We start from the raw sequence: 14948 nt of genomic DNA on the forward strand, positions 1-14948 counted from the left end.
ATCATGTATCATAACTGAGGCGTGGGGTTGTGAACAGACCCAGATCTGCAGAGGATTTATATCACCCTGACAGGAGATTATTTGGAATGGTGGGGGGGCACTAGTGATCTAAATAACCATTTTTTAAACTGCACAGTTGTTTGTGCAAAACACTAAGAAATTAAATAGCAATTTTTATTATATATTTTTGTAGGATTGGATATTTTTTTATTTTTTTACATGAAAATATATATTTATTTGATTGTGGTTGTGTACTAACATATATAGTGATATTTATATTTGTTTCTAACAAAAATGGATGGGAAGGGGGTTTAACACCGCGGATGTCAACTGGTTAACCTGAATGTCTGCTATGATTAACTAAAATGTTTACACGTTTATAGTGATTTACACATTTTTGAACACAGTTAATAATTTATCCTAGCCTTCCTTTTAAATAAAGCTCTTGTAATAAGAACTTTTGTTTAAACCCTAATTCTCAGTGATATTGTGATAAATAAAACTGGACATGCAAAAGATAGATCATCTGTAATTAGAATAACATTAACATGTAACAAAATGTGTGCTGTGACCCATTGCAAAGTAATCCAGTTTTTGGTACAGGTTTACAAACAAATAAAATAAAGTGTGCTCGGAGAAAATATAAACAGATGGTATGGCTTGATGTATGGAGATGCCATTTCTCCTTGCTGTGAATCACATGAACTTACATCACATTTTATGGCACCATATAACACAGGAGCAGGCAAAGGTAGTCATAGTTAATTGAAATCCACTGTAAATTTGTAAATTGAAATCCAAGTTTCATTTAGACTCAAGTGAGCATGCAAATTGGTATGCCTGCATTATACTTTAATAACGACAGCTCCAGTCTAATTAACAATCCTAATTATTGTAAGTGCACAGTTTCATTGTTCATGTATTACATATCTGGAGGATACCATTTACCTGTATGAATTAAAGGTGAATTAGGTAATTGGAAGATAAAATAACACTTTTTGATTATTCAGGAAGGTAATGGGCATCACTATTCCTTGCTTTACATGGTCACTTGTGCTTTTGAAAGATTTACGCACCTACAGTATAAAAATGTTTTCCATTTTACTTCATTAGATGTTTGTTATCATATATTTTGTGTGCTAGACTGATTTTACTTACTAAAGGAATAAAGACTGATCACTTTAAAGAGTGAATGGTTAGTTAGTTCAGTCAAGGAGAAGTTGTCTTCACTTTAATCATGTAATTATGTGAAAGCAAAAAAATTAAGTTTTTTAAATGTCCGCTGCTTTTCATTGAATATACAAAGTTAGCACAGCTTTACTTTATGTACAAAGCTAAGTGAACAGTCACTTAGTTACGTGAACAGGCTATATTCTGTCAGTCAATCACTCCATAGAGAAATAAAATGTCTGATAAAGCTGCACCCCAGGGAAGCAGGTAAATATGTGCATTTGTAAACTCTTACTTGCCAAAATTGTTGTGACTCTCTACAGATAGTCTTTTGCTTCTGGCACCTGTGCCAGACTGCCTAGCAAGGTTCCTGACCCCCAGTGCAGTTGAAGAGAACAGACTGGTCACGTGTTTACCCCCAGTATGTTATAAAAAAGATCGGCCTAAATGAATGGATAATAATAAGAACATCAACATATGGATAAGGTCATTACAATGCCCTTTCCTTTTTTCAGCACACTTCCAGTATTACTGTTAGGTAAAGGTAAGAACAGAAAGTCACTTACTGTCTGTCAGCAGATTACAGCTGACTGTAGTGTTAGAGATCAAGTGTGCCCATTGGCAAGTCAATGAAAGGCCCCGTAGGAGCATCAGACAGCTGTGGCACTACAAGGACCAGCAACAATCATTTAGAAGTTAAATAGTTAGTGAGCTGATGACAAGCTGGTTGATGATAAGAAGACTGATGATATGCAGTCAAAAGACAATCCAGACAGCAAAGTCAGTAACAAGCAGAGATTGGGTCAGTCAGCAATCTACATAACATGCTTAATAACAAGCAGAGGTGGGGTCATTTGGCAATCCAAATAACATGGTCAGTAACAAGCAGAGGATGGGTCCGGCTACAATCCAAACGGCATGGTCAGTAACAAGCAGAGGTCAGGTTGAATGGACAGGTGCAGGAGAAGAGAATGTCAGTGTAGAAACTCTATAACAAGCACAGAGTACTGGGCTTGTGAGGTTTAAATAGTGTGTGTTTCTATTTTCGGAATGTAAAATCAGTTTCACCAAAATAAGTCCGCTCATACCTGGTGCTTGATTCCTTCCATCAGATATAAAATGAATCAGTGTTTTAGCCAATATTTTCATCTATCAGCTTTCATGCAAACCTATACTGTTCAAAATTGCACAGCAGAAATTAAGCAGCTCCTGGTTCAACCAAATCCTTGAAGATTTGGGTTCAATAAGTTTACACTTATCCTTGTAAAATTCATAAACTGTGTTCTTCCCTCCAAAAAAAGATAGTATTAATTTCTATAGGTTGGTTGTAACAGCTAAAGCCACTACTGTATGGTCAGATACTGTAATCAGCTTGTGGTAGTGAGGAATTTCCACAGTTAACAGGAGTAATAGCTGCCAGAATTACTAATATGCTTTTGGGCAGAGAGGCTGCAGTTTGATTTGGAAGACACTACATTGCTTGTAGGGAAAACCTGTTGACAAGTATGACCTCTGTGACCTCTAATCATACACATTCCAAAGTGATATTATAAGTACATGCTGTTCCAACAAGTAACAAGTTAGAGCATTGTTCCTCTATAAAGCTTACTGTACACAATAATATGTCAACTACAGCCAGGAATTCTGGGCAGTGGTATACATCAGCTTGAAAACACATTCCATGTTCACACTGACAGAGCCAAAAACACTGACGATTGCGGTTAGTGATTTAGATATTGGCAGAAATTCCCAAGCATTCCATTTACCTTTTAAATCTGCATAGTGTAGTAAGTATACAACAAGCTTGCCATTGAGGCAAAGGATTAAAGAACAGATCCAGTTTAGCTGGAAACCATATATTGTCCTAAAACGAGAAACTGTTGAAATCACAAACTCAACTCCTGTTATGACACAGATTTTTTACCTGGTTCAACTTACAATATGTTTGTTCAGTGTAGGTGTTTTTAGGAGAACCATTTGAGAATACAAATATTTAAGCAACTTGGCTGACTTGTTTTTAAAGATGTAGTCTCCTGTGCTGTCATCTGTCTAATAAGTCACTGACCCGGAAATATGCAGGATGTGAATTTTAATTTCTGCATTCTTGTTCCAAGTCAATGAATTGCCAAGCAGTGAATCACAGAGTAGCCACCTGCATCACCAAAAAAGTTAAAAGAATGGCCCAGTTCTTCTACACCAGTGGTGTCCATTAGGTCGATCGCAATCTACCAGTCGATTGCAAAGCTAATTCTGGTAGATTGTGATCGCAAGTCATCTGTCCCGAGCTCCCTCCCATGGTGCTAGTGCAGCCGAATGTATTGGATGCTGCAGACGCGGAGGGGCATACCTTCCCATGGCATTGGCATGGTCAGAACACACCAGGCCTGGGGATCCCAGCCTACATGTTGCCGCTCTGCTCTGAAGCCGGACTGCATGTTCCCGAAGGGGATCGGGTGGAAAGAGTTCAGTATGAGGGAAGCCCAGATGTTCCGGGAGGCAACAACACAGTCATGAAGAGCCCTAGAAATGGGGAAAGCGATTGTGGCCAGGCCACGCCAAGCTCCTTATCTACAGTGGATGCCATAGACAACAGTCAGTAATGTTTTATGAATCTATGTGTGGACCATCTCTGACAGCACTGCACGGTGACAACCACCCACACATCCTTTCCACTGCCACTCAGTGCTGCACAGGCAGTGCAGGGCATCATGGCTCCACATGGCAGTAACTTATGGCAACCACTTGATGATAGAGTTGAAGATATACTGCACAATGCTCTCTGCGCTTGATCAGTTGTATTTGCTCAGTCAGTGCCACTTTTCTGTACACACAACCTGCACAGGCTGTTCCACTTCTATGTGCACAGATCTGACCACCTGTATACACCCCCTATGACCAGAAAATATTTCACTCATCTAATATTTTGTATGGTCTACATTAAGAAGTGCCATTATATCAGCACCTACTATATACAGCAGGGGAGCCTGAGCAAGGAGAGACAGCCAGGGGAGAGCGAGGAGAGACAGCCAGGGGAGAGTGAGGAGAGACAGCCAGGGGAGAGCGAGGAGAGACAGCCTGGGGAGAGTGAGAGGAGAGACAGGAGTGGAGTGAGAGTGAGGAGACAGAGAAGAATGACAATGACTGAGCTTGGACCTTTAAAAGTAAGTCAGAACTTAGTTTGAGTTATAATTGCTATTCCGGAGTAAGTATATAAAATAGTATTGTAGTATGTTTGATACAGGTAATCCATTGCAACATAAAATCCTATTTGTTCTGGCATTCTGTCCACCCAACACATTTCCATTCTATCCAAGCTGATCTAACCCAGAGCTATCTTTAATTAGAGAAGTTGTTATTGATATGAACTATTATTATTGCTTGTACAAATTGCTAAACGTCAACAAAAGTATAGTTGGCATCTTTCAGCCTATACTTATTTTGTTTTATGTCTGTATTGTGAAAAAAGTTAATGCAATATCCACTAGCTTTAATTGCTTCTGATATGACGTTATTTAGATTTATTTAAAACTATAAAGAAGACTTAAAACAATGGTAATACCCAGCTTAATATCAAGAGAGATTTGCATTAAAATGTCTTATAACATCTTTATCTGTGAAGTTCTTTATTTTAGTGTTGTAGGCAAGATTTTATTTCGGTTATTTCCTCTGTTTTTTCTTCATCTTTAGATCTTTGCTTTTATTTCTTGTGTGTTTTATTCTGTTTAAGAAATGTGTAGACCTTTAAAAGGGTGAATGAGTGTGTGAGGCTTTCAATAAAGAATATTGTGTAAATATCATTTAACTAGGGCTAATCCTCTCTGCCTTTAGTAACTAATCTGCAAATCTACACATTGTTACCCAGGTGAAGTGGATATGTAAATATATTTCAATCACTACAAGAATATTCATATAAACACCCCTAGATCTGAGGATTCTTAAAGAAAAGAAGTAGTTCAATCAGAAATATATATTTATTGGTAGGGTTACATATTTACAAATAAAACACAAAACAATATTTACAAGACAATGAACAGTACATGTATGGTGGTATATTACCTCTCAGCTTCAAGCCAGTTCATACTGCATGCCTTTGTGTCCCAGGTAAAAAGAGACCACACGGCTTGCTAACCATACCTTATATATCCTCCTTTCTGTACAGTGGTTACCAAATGTGCATTGGGCATAACCTGATTGGAGGATTGAAATTAGGTTGCTGTTTACCCCCCGTGAGATGTGATAAACAAACAAAACAATAGCTAGGTCTTTAAAGAAAACAGATTCACAGTAACACAATTGAGGAACTGAGAGTCACATAACATAAAGCAAAACTTTATATGGTAACAACATCCTGTAAAGTATAAATAATATTTACTTGTATGGTCTTCCATACTAGGATGGAATAATTGCTAGTATATTCTTGTACCAAAGATACCTAAAGAATGGTCTATCAATCAATTTTTCCACCGTCGGTGACATGTATTTAAGACAAAAAAATGTTTCTTGTTTTGTTTTCAATAGTCTAGGTAATGGTTTTAATATCATCTGCATATTGACATTTAGAGATGTTCGTCTTCAATTTAATTTTCTGACAAGCCATCTAAAAAAATACACATACTGAAAAGTTATGAAGAACTGTTTGTGTTACAAAGTGACCTTATAGGGTTGTAGCAGCAGAATTTCCAATTACCGCTATGTGTATGCTGCTGGAAAACAGATTTCATGAAACAAAGATTCATTTTCTTACCTGTCTTTGAATATGTACTGCTCTCTTCTTTAAGAAATTACAGTCAGAGCCTTGGTAAAAATCAGCAGATACCACACTACAAGAAGTACCTTGTTTGTCATAACCCGACCAAGGCCATTGCAAACTCTCATTAGAAGTGACAGTGGGATAAAAAAAGAAATAAAATAAGGGTTGTGGTGTAACTAATGATGTGACTCAGTATGTGTCTAGATCCAGATCTTGTATTAGGTTACACAAAATTGTCAAAATTTTACGGTTTTAAAAATGTCGCACAATTTTGTGTGTTAAAATTGTGGATTCAAATTAGCAAATCTATAATACTGGTTGATGAACATGTAAAGTTAAATCTAAAGCTATCTAAATGCTTAGATGTATCTATATTAACTCCCATGTTAAAGTTAGATGTATATTTTGAGGCATTGGAAAGCTTTAAGAACATCCAATGTGATTTTAATGCTAGGCAGAATGGGTGGAGAGATGAGTCTATATGAAAATATAAGAAATACAGACTCAAATGTAAGCACACGTGCATTATAACCATGATTTCCACAGCTAATTGTATCTGCTAATATGCCATTATTTAATCGTTGCACTGTAACAAGCTTTGCGGCTATCTCATATTTCACACAATAGATGCAGTATATCTCTTTGCTCAGCACTCATGCAGGATATATCTTTCTGGTGAGTTATTTTAATTAAAATAATTCTCAAATTATATCTAAATACCAATTAAAAAAGATTCTACCAGGTTAGCCTTTTCCTGTCATCATTTGCACTTTGTTTTAAGATTGTAATATTAGCTGTTATACGTGATATGTCCGGTAGAATTTTCATTTTGGAAGAGTCACAACCTTCCTCAACACTATCCTGGAACATTCATTAGGCCTACAACTATGAAACCCACAAATGATTATTATTATTATACAGGATTTATACTGCGCAGCACTTTACAATATAAGGAAGACATTACAATCACAATACAATTCAAGCCAAGATGATAAGGAGGGCCCTGCCCCTGAGGGCTTACAATCTAAAATGTGATCAATACTTCATACAACCTCTTATAGGTTTGTGTAGAATTTGCTTGTAGGCTACCTGTAGCTGATATTTTACTGACTGACCAAGTCTTGTTCAACACTGTGAGATGGTTTACTAAAGGCAAACTGGCTGATCGCTTTGCAAGGGAATTTGCACTTTGCATCGGGAAGTTTCCCTTAGCTTAGTGAATGAAGTGAAGCTCTGCTGACCTCTATCATCCAATTTGTTTTAATTTTCCTTGCTGATGATTGGATATTCTTTGCAAAGTGAAGTTTCACCACATTCACCTGCAACATGCAAATTCCCTTTCAAAGTGAACAGGCAATTTTTTTATAATCATTCACATTCAATGCTTTTTTAAATTGAAACATCTATATAACAATTTCCACAAAATGCTGAGAACAATTCAAAGAAAGTGCTGGGTCTGCAGGTGTGTAGTAATGGTACTGGGAGATGTTTCCACATTTTGTTTTTCCTGGCAAAGGCCTCAGTGGAGATAACTGCAAATTGTCCAATACTCTTACCTCCTGCACTACTCAAAATTGTGAGTTCATGGAGTTCTCTAAGATCAGCTACCCAACAGACAAGCAAATATGGGAAAGCTAGTATAATAATATGTAAGTTAAAGGAGTATTAAACTCTTAGCCTTTTTTTCAATAATTAATTCAGATCAAACAAATATACATTGTCCAGCAAAGTATTTCTTAAATTTTTGCCCAAACACTTACAGTCATCATGATTGCTCAAACAGCTAGATCCAGCTCTCTCTGCTCTACTTCCTTGAACATCTTCTCCAGTACAAGAGCACAGTCTCCAGCAGTGTCCATCTGCTAGCTTTGAGAAGGGAGAAGGAAGGAGGGAGAAGCAGTGGGGAGGGGAGTGGCTTGCCAGTACCTATGTGCTTATGGATGCATACATAACTTACTAGCACACACAAGAGTGGCTCCATAGGACCCTGCAAGGGAAAGGAGCCACCCTAAAATAGGATATCAGGGCCATTACTCAGGGGACCAGCTCGTTCTGCAGGAAACTAAAACTTTTAAACATCAGGAAGCAGCATCCATTGTGAGTGATTTAATCAACATTTTAGACCCTTAGCTTAGACCCTTTTGACTTTAATATCACTTTACAGATTATGCATTATTTCTTTTCTTCTGCTACTGCCTATATTAAAAAAACTGAACTGCACATATAGGTCTTCCAAACTATGTGATGGACAGGACACAGAAAAATTCAGATCTAGACCTAATGAGGTCTGGTGAGAATTTAGTGGCTATTTTACCTTGTCATTTTGTGTGCTATAATTAACATTTGTATCATGTTAAGTTTCTACCCACTGACCCATTTACACACCAGCCAGGTGGCAATCCCAATGGATAACCTTGACTTAACTGTATGTATACATTTACAATATGACATTCCTATGATCTAAAAAATACTTCCCTTTATACTTAATTGTACATGCACCAGTTGGCATCAGACTGTGTTTCCTGTGCCATAATGTGACCAACTTAATTAATTATATTTACAAGATGCTATGATTTGCTAATATTGCATTATTATCAGTAGTGGTTCACTAAATGTGCATTTCAGCTTCCAGATTACAAGACAGGTGAATGCACAATAGCTTGCTAAGAGACTAGCAATATACTTACAAACACCATCTTCACTATTTGTTTCAAAGCAATTACAGTTCTTTCAGTCCTTTCTAAATAATACTGTTATTTCACTAACTAAACAGGCTATGTATCAAAAGGTGCTTTTCCTCTATGTTCATTTCTTACTCTTGTTGCTAATAGGTAGAATAGCCAGATCTAAATGCTGTAAACGGCAATAAAGACACGCTTAATTTGTCATTTTTTGTTCTCCTGTTTTCTTATAAAATGAGTACAGACAAAAGCCTATTAATCATCCAAATCAAATTTATATTTGAAAATAGATGCTTGATAGTCAAGTAATAGAAAACAGATTTTTTTTATTCCGTATTAAAATATGTCACATGCATTACTACTATATACACTATTTACTATGCAGTGGTTAGTTATATGTAGTTTATTTAGAATTTAACACAGCTGCCACCACGGCACTGATACACCCTTCCAAATTCAGGGCACACTATTGCTAGATTTATATTATGGGGAAAGCAAAGGGGGTGCTAGAAGACACAATTTAGAAACATACAGGAATTGGTGCAGGCAGATCTCCCTATTGGCATATCCAAATTTGTAAGAAGCCAGGGGCTTAATGCTACCCCAACTAAAATATAGGTTATTTATATTTTAGTTGCTTAAAAGATACCTGTAGGTACCTACACCCCAGTTTGGGTTTTCTGTTGGATGCTCTGATATGCAAATAGTTGCCAGCTGGTTGCTGTTTCAGACTTAGATCCTTCTACCTCCCAAGCTTCTTTACTGAGATTTAATTGTGATAATTGACATTACTAACCAATAGTCAGGGCCGGATTTACTCTCTATGCTGCCCAAGGCCAGGTTCCTCAATGCGCCACCCTGTATGCAGGCTGCATACACGTGATCTCGGAGACATCGCAGAGATCACTTGTACAAAACAAGTGGCAGCTTCCCCGCTGTATATTTAGTCCTGCTTGCCCAAAGCAGGGCTGAATGTAGAAAACAACTATACACCCAGCACCCGGAACTGCATGTCCTTGGCATCGGGAGATAGGAATTCCACACCCCTGCTGCCCCTCTACTCTCTGCTGCCCCAAGGCTGGGCCTCGGTTGGCCTTGTGGGAAATCTGGGCCTGCCAATACTGAGGTACAGGAGGTGGGAGGGGAGGGTCAGAGCCAGGGACTGTGGAAGCTGGTCACTATTTGCAGAGCAAAGCACCCTAATTTCTTTTGGTTTCAGGAGTGCTCTGCAGGGAAATTAGGTCTGTATTGCAGACACATGGAGGTGCCTGCATGGCATATTAAGTCGAAGTTCTATACGTATTTGATGCACAGAGGTTTGATTTAAGTGGAAGCAAAGCTTCATATATTGATTATGGAATGATCAATGATATAATTCATGTTTTGAGGCCTGCCCTAATTGGTTACCATGGATAATTGTGAACTAGTGATGTCAAATATGTGCTTTTTCTGTTGGCTATCCAGTGCTGAAGCAAAAAAAAAATATAACTTAAATGGAATGCTTCCTTTGCAGTTGCGTAGAAGCAATAAAGTTGCTCTAAGGTTGTACATGTAACAGTTTTATACCATAATTGCCTTTACATCACAGGAGAGAATTTTCATTTCTCCACTCTATCTGTAAAAATCGCTAACTGTTCTTCACACAAGCAAGCGCTAAATATAAGATCTAGCCTCATATGTAATGTAATTTATCTCTGTTTTACATGCCTAATCATGATTTACATTATAGTTAATTTGCACTTGTACTGTTGGTCATGGAGGATATGTTGGACAGGGTAACTGTGGCTAAATGTAAAAAGGATATTTAAGATTAACAATTACTGCATTTCATTTGTCAAGCATATTAAAAACTTGTGCAGATCAGTTCAACAAAAAAGCTGCCTATTATAGGAGATATAAGGCCGCTAAGTAACTTGTGCCTCAGAGACTGTTGAGGTGAAATGTGTAGGATGATATTACCTCTTCTTGATGTTATGGCAGTATAAACTTTTCTTAGAAAGGGAGATTGTTTGTTCAGCTTTAGGTCTTTTGAGTAAAGCATAATGGGGAAGAAGCGCTTAAGCAGCTGCAGCATTGGTAACAAGTTGTAGGCATGTTCGACCACTGATAAAAAAAAATCACAGCTGATAATTGCTAAAAGTCCTAGGTTTTTTTTTGCCACATTAGCTGACCCAATGGGGGTGATTTACTAACCTAAACACATGCACGCACTAGAAATGTGATTTTTCATTTGACTTTTGCCAAAGGGGCCAGGTGGAAAATTGCTGGCTGAACTGTGACTGCATCCAATCAGATGCAGCCACTGTTTGGGTATTCAGCAGCCATAGGTCCTGCGGGCTGCTGAATGCAATGGCCATCAGGGGATGTTTTCTCATTCAGGTTGTTTAACTTGGATGGGGCAATCAACTGATTTTTTTCTTTCAGCCTGTGGGACTAAATTAGAGAAATCTAGAGGTGTAAGACCCACTTAACTCTCAGAAGTGATTGAGGTTAATGCAGTATGACAATGCTGGTTTTAAAAGAGAACTTTGTAGTCTGTGCCCCCATTGATGTAATTTCCATCACTTCCTGTGCCAGTGACAAGGGTCACTAGGTTGAGAGAGATCTCTAATTGGGACGCATACATATAATTATTATAATAATATAGTAAGGAAAGGTTATAACCTCTGTCAGGTTTTTTTTTAAAGAATGTCTATTTATTAACAAAGCAAAGACAAATAACTATACAGCAGTTCTGTAGAAAATCATGTAAAGGGAAACAACAATTGAATAAAAAGCAAACGTATTCCTGAGATTAGAAGCATATCTTCCATAGCAATATAACATAACATCTTTGTAATCCTTGAGTCATTCAGGAACCAATAGGCGAAAGGATATCGATTGCCAAACTGCTTAAACAAAGAAAAAGAAGGGGTAAGCAAAGAGAAAAAAAGAAGACAGAGGTAGCGATAGGGATGGAAGTAGAAATGGAAATGGAAATAGAAGTGGAAATGGAACTAGAACACGGATGGTCAAACCCAAAGCATCCATGGGGGAGGAAAAGGTGCACTCACCTGGAATTTCGAAAAGAAAAAGTGCCTCTATATTAGTGAACTCAACTCTTTGACGACCCAAGGTTCCCAAATTTTGTTGAATATAGTTAGAGTATTGTTAATTTTAGCTGTTAAACATTCCATGTTCTTAACTGCTTTAATTCGGCTATATAAATCTAAAGAGGACAGAGAAACAATTCTTTCCAATGCAAAGAAATTAGGCAGTGGGCCGCTGTCAAGATGTGAGAAGCCAATTTCCTGTGGTGTTTATTTAAATGAGGGAAGGATTTTTAACACTAACGGTGGACCCAATGGGTAAAGGTTCACTTCTCCCCATGGCATCCAAACATAAAAACTGACAGAATTTTCGCAATGGCGATAGAACCGCTTGCCATCGCAATACGCGCCTGTGTTGATATCAAGGGAGTTACCTGCAAAGGAGTTAGCCACAAATGTGCACTCTTTGCTGACGATTTGTTACTCTTTGTCACGTCCCCCCTTATCTCTATCCCTAAATCCTTGGATATGTTTGCGACTGTCTCAGGACTCAAGGTAAATACCTCCAAGTCAATGGCCCTTAATGTCAACCTGCCCTCCGATCTTTGGACTCGCCTCGCCCAAGCCTTCCCATTTACTTGGTCAACCGACTACCTACAATATTTGGGGGTTAAACTCACCCCATCCTACTCGTCCTTATATAAAAACAATTACCTACCTTTGTATAAACAATTAAAAGCGGATGTGAACAGGTGGTCCGCATGCACTCTGTCGTGGATTGGCCGTATTCATGCGATCAAGATGACCTTATTGCCAAAGATATTGTATTATTTTAGGGCTCTACCGATAGCTGTTCTCAGGACCGACCTTCTGGCTTTTCAGTCATTTCTTATGCGATTTATTTGGGGTCAGAAATGCCAGAGACTCTCGGGGATCATCATGCATTCACCCAGGGAGGCTGGTGGTCTAGGGGTCCCTAATTTATTACTCTATTACAAAGCAGCCAGACTGGCCCAACTATCTTCTGTGTACTTCTCAGACTATCAACCGGAATGGTTGACCCTAGAGGCAGCCTCGTCATCGGGCTTGCCGGTGGATGCCCTCATGTGGATGACCTTGAAACGTTGCCCAGTGGTCCTCGCACCGACATTGTCTTCCTCTTTGGTCTTATGGGACCGCTTGCGGGGGACCTATGCTCTAGCCTCAACCCACACTCCTCTGGCACCAATACTCTGCAATCCTGATTTCCTTCCAGGCGCCCAGACACGCGCATTTCAGTGGTGGACTAATAAAGGCCTATATCGCATTGGCCGCTTTTTCGAAGCCCGTCAACCTCTTACGTTGACCTATTGCCAGGATATTTTACATATGCCCCCCACTGAGATGTTTCGTTACAGGCAACTATATCACTTCTTGAGATCTTTGAGCCTTCCTCCTGCAGATTCCCCTTTTGCAACTCCATATGAAAGATGGTGCATGCGGTTAGACTCACCGCGTGGAGGAATATCTCTCCTCTATGCACTTTTCGTGCATTCCTCCTCCAAATTATCATATATGCTAGCTTGGGAATGGGAATTGCAGACAGAGTTGCCACTGGAGCTGTGGCATACATGCTGTTCACGGATGTCTAAGGGCCTACTAAATATATCCTTGATAGAAGCTAACTATAAAGTTTTCTCCCGCTGGTATATGGTACCATCAAGATTGTCAGTTATATACCCAGATCAATCGCCCCTATGTTTCAGAGGATGTGGACTTACCGGAACAATGTTGCACACTTGGTGGAAGTGCCCACGCCTCCGCCCATACTGGAATAGACTTTATGCTTTGATTTATAAAGTGTTGCGGATCAGACCACCCCGAGACCCACAATATGTTTTATTAAATCGCCCAGTTCATGGCCTATCCAAGCCTGCAGCCAAACTATTGTCATTCTTCTTTTTAGCTGCGCAAATCTCCTTGGCACAGGCTTGGAAAACCCAGACGGTTCCGTTCAAACATGACGTCTCTAAATTGTCGTGGATAATGAAACAACGAAAAATTTAGTAGCATCCTCGGAGACACCCAAAGTAAATTTGAGCAGGTGTGGGAACCTTGGATGCAGTATCTCCACATTTCTGTTTCTCCTTAGCCAAAGATCAGTGTCGCAAACTGGATCCCCACTGCTGGGTCTCGGATACCCCCCTAATATTTCTTCTATTTCTTCTTCACCCCTCTATTTTCACCCTTCCTTGACCTCTTAATATTATGTCTTTTTATTGTTTTGTTCTTTGTTTGTTTTTTGTTGCACCCAATGTGTGACTTGTACCGTTGTTTTATTTCTTTTTGATGAACATCAAATGCACCCGACATACTATAAGCAATGTTGCTATAAGCTCATCTAACTTGCATGTTTGGTGAATATGATTATCCTTCAAGATGCTATGTTTATTTTGTTTTGTTGTTTTACCTAAAAACCCTAATAAAAGAAACTTGTGAGTTAAAAACTGACAGAGCTGCTAAACATTCTCATCTCTAGCCGAAACTAACTAAAAATTGGCTTGAGTTCCATTTCAGCAATTCCAATCAATTTTCTCTTGAATGATATTTATATAAAAAATATAGAGCACTTTGTAAAGTCTTTTTTATCCAAATAATGCTTTCATGTTTTCAGAGGTGCAGGGAAAATTTAGCATCAAAACTGCAACCCACTGAAAACATTTAGATTTATTTTTACTTTATTTGGCTACACTGTGTGAATAAAGAGGTCGGTATGCTTAATGTCTTTCCTCAAAGCTGAGCAGTGCTCTTTGAAGCCTTCTTTAAACTTTGGCTTATATTTTGCAAAAATATGCCGTTTTTGTGTACACATAATGTATTCTACACAGATATTTGTTAGCCAGTTCAGATTTTGATCAGTTTTACCTCTTGCTGTTGAACATGCAGAACAGAAACTCTATTCCTTTTCTATGCCCTTGGATATTTTGGATGCATATTAAGGGTGAATTTAACTTTAAACACCATGTTCCATGTTACACCAATAGTTAGTGTATGACATGGAACAAGTGGTCATTGTGCAGCTTACCCCCCTCCCCCCTCAACCTGTCCCCCGCACTTACCAGAATTGTAGGGTTCTCCCCTCCCCAACTACATGTTTTTATTTGAATTTAGTATGGCTGTGTGGGATCTCTTAATGGGAATACTACCAGTTCCATCTGCCACTGGAGTAGAGTGGCTCTCAATGGAGAACAAGTGTGATGATGTAGTGCATTCTTAACTTCCTCCTTCTCCAAAACTGAAGGTCCGTATGGACAGGGGCTAGAGGCACAGTCTGCAAAA

The 14948-nt window shown here is 38.7% G+C and overlaps 1 protein-coding gene across 1 annotated transcript in view; it reads left to right on the forward strand.

The window, feature by feature from the left end:
- The window catches only part of LOC108798609 (RNA-binding motif, single-stranded-interacting protein 3-like), a 181291-nt gene that overhangs the window by 24194 nt on the left and 142149 nt on the right, over positions 1-14948 (forward strand). The gene's annotated exons all lie outside the window — the stretch shown is intronic.

This window comes from Nanorana parkeri, unplaced genomic scaffold (assembly GCF_000935625.1).
Source record: "Nanorana parkeri isolate BGI_ZX_2015 unplaced genomic scaffold, ASM93562v1 scaffold1521, whole genome shotgun sequence".
Taxonomy (NCBI): domain Eukaryota; kingdom Metazoa; phylum Chordata; class Amphibia; order Anura; family Dicroglossidae; genus Nanorana; species Nanorana parkeri.